At 39.9% G+C, this 7518-nt stretch overlaps 1 pseudogene; it reads left to right on the top strand.

The window, feature by feature from the left end:
* Nucleotides 1-1159: 1159 nt before the first annotated feature.
* LOC102826797 lies at nt 1160-2326 on the top strand (annotated as a pseudogene).
* Nucleotides 2327-7518: the final 5192 nt, after the last annotated feature.

Genomic DNA, 7518 nt, shown 5'->3' with positions numbered 1-7518 from the left:
AAACATCCTCCCTAATCCTTTTCCAGGTGCAGCCCATTCACCTGGGCATCTCGCATCTTCCTGCAAACCTGGCTCAGGAAGCCAAAACAGTGGGACTCCTCCCAAGCCTTTGTCCTTCCCTTTCACCCTCCCCCAACTGAGCTCAGGGGCTATAGATATGTTAATTGAGCCTGAGAAACCAAGTTGCGGGCCTCGGATTCGAACCAGCAAAGTACAATGTAAAGTTACCTGAATGTCTGGAAAATTACTGATGTTAGCTGTACCTTGTCTTAGTCCCTCCCAGCTTGGTGTGAAGCTCCTCCCCTAAATAAAACCAAGACGCAGGCCAGCCCAGGCGTGCATTACAAGTTGGAGGGCATGCAGTACAGTTTGCAGGGCAGTGAGTTGCTGCCTGCAGAGGCTACGATGCCTGTAGTCCCAAGTCTGCCCACCAGTGATGCATCCAACCTGGTTTTGGGGTGTCTCTTTGTCTCCCTCCTTCTGTCTTTCTGTGTATTCTTTTGCTATCCCTATTGCAGCCAGATATCCCCTCCTCGTGAACCAAACACTTGTGAACCAAGTTCCTATGTCAAGGACAGTCCCCGACAGGTATGAACTCTCATATTTGTAGCTTCAGCCTGGATCTCTCCATGGACTATCTGACTCACTTGACCCTTCAACTTTGGCATTTGCAAAACGACTCAAATTTAACATGGCCCCCAACAAGCTCCTCATCATACTCCTTTATTCTCTTCCTACTTATTCTGCCCAAGCACACTGACCTCCTGGTTATTCCTAGAGCAGAAGAGTCATCTCTGCACTGTCTCTCCTCGGAATGCGCTCCCCGCCTCATCCCCTTGACACATTCTTCAGGTCCTTTCCCAGATCCCACTTCCCAGTGAGAGCCGTAACCCAGGCAGCCATCTATGCCCTTTGACCCTCCTTTTCTACCTTGGTTTTCTCCAAAATAGTTATCACAGTCTGGTCCAATAGTGACACAACAGAAATTTTACATAGTTATCTGTTTATTGTATATATCTAAGCTTCAAGGCAGCCAGCCCTGATGGTGTTGTAAGAAAAGCATTGAACCGCTATCTGCAAAGTCAGCTGTTCAAAGCCATTAACTGAGACTCTGTTCCCATAAAGATTTGCAGCTTTGAAACTCCTCTCCAGGGTCACCATGGCTGGAATTGACTCCATGGTAATAGATTATATTTCCAGGTGGCTGGGGCTGAGGGTGCACCAGGACTCAGGGTTCCAAGCCCAGGATGAACCAGCTGGACGCGAACACCGCAGGGCTGCATTCCCATGGTTTGGCATGGATATCGGTGGAATACTGGTTAAGTTGGTCCACTTTGAACCGAAGGATATTACAGCCGAAGAGGAACAAGCGGAAGTAGAGAACCTGAAAAGTATTAAGAAGTATTTGACTTCTAATACCGCTTATGGGAAACCCGGGATTAAAGATGTCCACCTGGAACTGAAGAACCTGACCATGAGAGGGCACTAAAGGGAACCTGCACTTCATCCGCATTCCCAGCTCTGTGATGCACAGGTTCCTTCAGATGGGCAGGGAGAAGAACTTCTCTTTGCCACGGGAGATGGGGCTTTCAAGTTCAAAGTGGACTTCACAACGATGGCTGACCTGCAGCTTCATAAACTGGATGAATTGGACTGTCTGAGTCAGGGCCTGCTTTAAGTCTATTCTGTCGGCTTCAATGGCAAGCCAGAATGTTGCTATTTTGAAAACCCCACAAATCCGGAATCGTGTCAGAGAAAGCCGTACTGCCTTGACAACCCATACCCTATGTTGCTGGTTAACATGGATTCAGGTGTCCGCATTCTAGCAGTGTGTTCTAAGGCCAACTCTAAAAGCCTTACAGGGACCAGTATTGAAGGTGGAACATTCCTAGGCCTATGTTGCTTGCTGACTGGTTGTGAGTCCTTTGAAGCAGCTCTGGAAATGGCCGCTAAAGGCGACAGCACCAGTGTTGATAAGCCGGTGATGGACACTTATAGAGAAGACTGTGAATGATTTGGCCTTCAAGGATCTGCCGGAGCATCAAGCTTTGGCAACATGATGAGTCAAGAAAAGCGAGATTCCATCAGCAAGAAGACCTTGCCCGGGCCACTTTGGCTCCATTGATTGCTCTGATGTGTGTGATGAATGACAATATTGACAGACTTGTGTTTGTTGGGAACTTTCTCAGAATCAATATGATCTCTATGAAGCTGCTCATGTGCTATGGACTTTTGGTCCAAAAGACAGCTGCAAGCTCTCTTATTGGAACATGAGGGTTATTTTGGAGCAGTTGGGGCACTATTCAAAATGACTACTGACCTGTAGAGAGGGGCGGCCTCCTGGGAGCTGAGGACTGCTGCTGGAGAGAATGAAAGCCACTAGCTGATCTTTTACTCTTGGGTTTTGAGATTTTGATCAAAATGGAGAATACAAGAGTTTTTCTGTATACTGTATTTAAATTTTTAAAAAATTGTGCAGAGTGGCCAAACCTATTAATTTGCAAAGTTGTAAGATGTTTAAGAAAGATGCAAAATGTAAGAGCTCTTTCTCTTTTTCTTCTGGGGTTTACTGATCAATGTGGTATCATTTTAATCTTATTTAGTAATTACTCTGGGAGATTTTACCTTTACTTATATTTTTCATGACCTTTTGTGATTTGCTGTTGGTTTCAAATAAAACTACAAATCTGACCTGTTTCAGTGTGAATACTGCTTGTTAGTTTGTTTTACCTTTTTGTGTCTTGTTTTTCTTATTGCATGTCCTATGACATGTCCTAAGAGTTCTTCCCCATACTTCTGTCTTTGGATGATCTCTCCCATGTTACTGAGCCAGGTGATAATCTTTCTTTCAATATAATCATTCTTAGTAATTAAGATGCTGTCCAAGTCAATACAAAGTTAACCATGAGATCTAAAGCTCTCAGAAGTGCCCAGGAAGAGAAAACTCTGAATTTAATGAGTCTGGAAAAAAGTTAAAAATCATATGCAATTTTATATCATCTCTTACGAATGTAACAGAGTTTTGTTGGATTTCTTTTATATTGGTTATGTGCCGTGGAGTCGGTTCCAACTCATCGTGACCCTGTACAGGGTTTCTGGGGCTGTAAAGCTTCATGGGAGCAGAAAACCTCATCTTTCTTCCGCGGAACAGCTGGTAGTTTCAAACTGCTGACTCTGAGGTTCGCAGCCCAATTCGTAACCACTACGCTACCAGAGTAGTTTATATTAAATGCAGACGGTCTATGATGGACTTCCTTAGCCCTGCATAATACAGAATGGCAGCAGTTCTTATGCAGGAAGTAATTATTCATATCCAGAGATTGAGGGAAAATCATAGATTAGGGCTGTCAGATAGTAATAGCCTTTTTTTTGTACATGTATTTACCTAGGAGCTTTGTAACAAGGCATTTTATAAATAATAATGTTAAAGTTTTTCATTTTGAATACTTTAAACTTATATCTGTATTTCAATCTCAGTTTCTAAAATTAAAAAAAAAAAAATTATAATTCTGATCTCTTTTTTTCCTCTGAAGATTCAACAGGCTCTGATGGGTAATATTCACTGAAGGCTTTGTATAAAAATTGGAATACATAAGAGCTAATGATATAGAATAAACTGATTTGGGGTTGAACATATTGCTAAAAGGGATTTTGGAAGGACAATATAGTTGTTCTTTGATGATTCTTTCTTTTCTGCTTTCTGAGTACCATCTTTTAATTTCTTATCTTTAAGTCCTGAAATCGATGCTAATTGAAGTATTCACTTGTCTGGTTGAAATAAAGCCCATTTCTGTTGTGAGAAAAAAAAAAAAGAGTAAGGACCTTGAAGACAGACAGTCTGTGGTAGAACAGGACTGTAAGGAAGGAAGAGCAGACCCGACACCCTTCACCCCCACTCCCAGTAACCACTAACAACCACAGGTAGAAGAAAATAACTAAATAAGGAGACAAAAAGAAGAAAAGTCTATGAGCTATGAGACCATCAGAGATGGACATTTAAAGAATAAATGCCCCTAGACAGCCTTGTTTGACGTTTGTCTCACTGGCTTCCAGAGACAGACCCGCTCACCTATCGAGTATATTTTTATTTTGTATCATTTATATTTTGTCTCCTTATTTAGTTACTAAAAGAAAACTTATGCTTTCTGTTAAACCTGCTTTCTCCCACTCCTGTTGTCTTGCTCATGTCTTGGGTTCCCAACACTTCACCCGAACCTGAGACTCCTTGCTAGAAGTGCAGGAGAATTCCCGTGGCATGTTCAGTAATATCTGGACTCAATGGATTGGTTCCACTAAAAACAAAAAAAACATAAAAAGCATTGCAGTCAAGTCGATTTCAGCTCATAACAACTCTATAGGACAAAGTAGAACTGGAACCCATTGGGCCTCCAAGGCTGTAAACCCTTAGCGTGGACACCGACGGACAGGCACATCTTTCTCCTGTAGGGCAGCTGGTAGGTTAACACGGCCATCTTTTGGTTAGCCTCCCAGTGGTTAACTACTGTATGATCACAGATCCTTGAGCAGGTTTCTAATGCTAGCTCTACCATCCATTAGCTGAAAGTCTTGGGAAAGATAGTTAACTCCTTTGAAAAATGGAGAAGCAACAACAGCGTTCATAGAGGTGTTGTGAGATCTATTTTGTGAAATTGACTAGGTGATTCTAAAATTGAAACAATTTTGTTATAGAAGCCTAATCTACGTAAAACAATCTTTAAAAATAAGAAAAATTTAATCAATGTTACTTGATTTCAGACTTATTACAAAGATTTCGTTATCACATCCATGTGGTGTTGGTATCAGGACTGACAAATAGATGAACGGAAGAGATTTATTTCAAAGCCTAGAAATAAGCTTACATTTATATTGCCCTTTTGTTTTGTTTTTTAATCTTTTCAAAGTCACAAAGCATTCCAATGAAGAAAAGAAAATCTTTTCAACATGTAATGTGAGAACAAATAAATATCCATAGGGAGAAAATGAACCATGCTTTGTTTCTCAAACTGAACTAAAAAGTGGACTACAGATCTCAACACAAAGCTTCTAGAAGAAAACTTGTAGCATATATCTTCTTGTGTTAGGGATAGACAAAGGTGTATTAAATAAGCCACAAATTAAAATCACAAAAAGACAAACGTGACTAAGATTTTATAAGCCTCAGACTCTGCTCAGCAATAAATCCTGTTTAAGAAATGAATAGGAAAGACACAGAGAGGGGCTAGGTCATTGTTGTCATCCTGAGGACATAAAGAACTCCTTCTACTCAATTATAAAAAGACAGGCAAGATACAAATTATGTGCCAAAGATTTAATAGACTTCACAAAGCACAGTGTGTAAGTGGCCAGTAACTACATAACTAAGTATTCAGTATTATTACTTATCAGAAAAATGTAAATTAAACCAAAATAATTAAAGAGTTACACAATCACCAGAATTCCTACAATGTAAACCTACTGACAGCACTAGGTGCTGCTCATGCTGAGAACCAACACTCTTGTATAGTGTCAGTTGTTGTTGTTTTATTGTTGTGAAGTGCCCTCAAGTCAGTTCTGACCCATAGCAATCCTGCATAGGGTTTCCAAGGAGCGGCTGGTGAGCAGTTCAAACACACTCCTGCTCCTTGGAAACCCTATACAGGGTTGCTATGAGTTAGAACTGACTAGAGGACATTTAACAACAACAATGATGCTTACAAAAGACAACCTAACACAACAAGAATGGTAAAACTTGAAAGTATTTAACAAGTAAATACCAACATGAAAACCACTGTATCAATATGAATTTTAAATAAAATCAAGGCACAAAATGTTATTGTTGTTGTTGTTAAGTGCTGTCGAGTCGATTCCGACCCATAGTGACCCTGCACAGGGTTTCCGAGGAGAAGCTGGTAAGCTTGAACCGCCAACCTTGAGGTTCAAACGGCTTTGCAGTCTGGTGCATTAGCCTACAGCACCACACCAGGACTCCCAAAATGTTATTAGCTGCAAATAAATGGATAGCAATTCAAAAAAATTCACCGAAAAGATACAGCAATCCTTATCTTACCAAAACCTAGCAATATAGGTCAAAGGGGATAAAAAGTGATGTAAATCAATTTCATATAATTTCTTTGAAAACTGATTTAACAAACAGAAATGCTACCAATAAGGATAAACAGGGAATTACAATTTTAATATAATAATCCTATACAGGTGGAGTCCTGGTGTGACGCTGTAGGATAAGCACTGGACAGCAAGGTTGGTTTGAACCAAAAGGTCAATGATTCAAACTCACCAGTCGCTCCCTGGAAATCCTATACAGGGTCAATCTGACTTAGAACCAACTCAATGGAACTTAACAACAACCTCATATAGAGAACTTTGACCCAAACATTTTTAAGCAAATGCTAAACTATGCTACAAAAGAAGTCTCTACAAATATCACCAAGACCACTGTCTGACCTAAATGCAAAAAAATTTAAATTCCAATGAGTAAACATTCATAAATATATCCTAAGTATAGGGAATTATAGTACTTTTCCAAATAATTAATATCATACTTGCAAATAATTAATGAGTCCTAGAAGAGATTATGATTGAAATGAAAAATTATTGGAGTTGGAATGACCAAAATCAAAAGAAAGAAATAAGTCATTTATATCAAACCCAAGGTAATGGTAGCAATGTGCAATTAACTTAAATATATATGTTTTTTAAAGGGAGAAAATTAAAACTAATGAGATAAGTGATCAACTCAAGAAACTAGAACAACAACAACAACAACAAAAAAAAAAAAATAGAGTAAACTCAAGGAAAATACACAGAAGTCAGGACTTCTGTGTATGATTACCAGAGTCGAATAACTCTTGAATTCTAACTGGAGCAGGAGGCATATCTTGTGGAAAGAATACATCCTTATCGTCCCATTCCTGAGCTGGATGACAAAACTTGTGATCATTAATGAGTCATGGGGTTGCAGGTCTGAGCAGAAGAAGCTGAGGCATTTAGCAAATTACTTAATAATTTCACATGGACCAAGAATGGATTTTTACTTAATATTCATCTCTTCCTCCTCTTCCTGGTCACTTCCAGCTCATCCTCCAAAATTCATTTTGAAAGGGAAATCCTCTATGAAAACAGGACGTGTCCAAGTAAGTTGCTTGTTTCTGGATTCTACCACGATTCTCACACTTCTCACAATGTTGTGTTTGCTTGTTTATAATTGCCACCTCACTTCACCTCCATTTGACTAGGATCCATAAAGCACTCATGTTCTGGATAACTTCCAAGTTAGATAAACAGATGAAACCTTTTTTTTCTAATTTCAGCCTTCTTACCAACTCCATGATGCAATGAAACAGAGACTTCCACACCAGACACTTTAAAATGCAACAGAAACTCGATTTCCTAAATATAAGGGGTAAAGATTGAGAAGGAAGTGGAACAAGCCAGGACAGCCCAGGTTTCTGTGTTCTGCCTCAGGACAAATGTCCCCAGTCCTAGATGTAGTCATGGCGATCCCTCTAGGACTCTGAGTTG

The sequence above is a fragment of the Chrysochloris asiatica genome, unplaced genomic scaffold (genome assembly GCF_000296735.1).
Source record: "Chrysochloris asiatica unplaced genomic scaffold, ChrAsi1.0 scaffold00005, whole genome shotgun sequence".
NCBI classification, from domain to species: domain Eukaryota; kingdom Metazoa; phylum Chordata; class Mammalia; order Afrosoricida; family Chrysochloridae; genus Chrysochloris; species Chrysochloris asiatica.
This window is presented reverse-complemented; position numbering and strand designations above follow the sequence as displayed.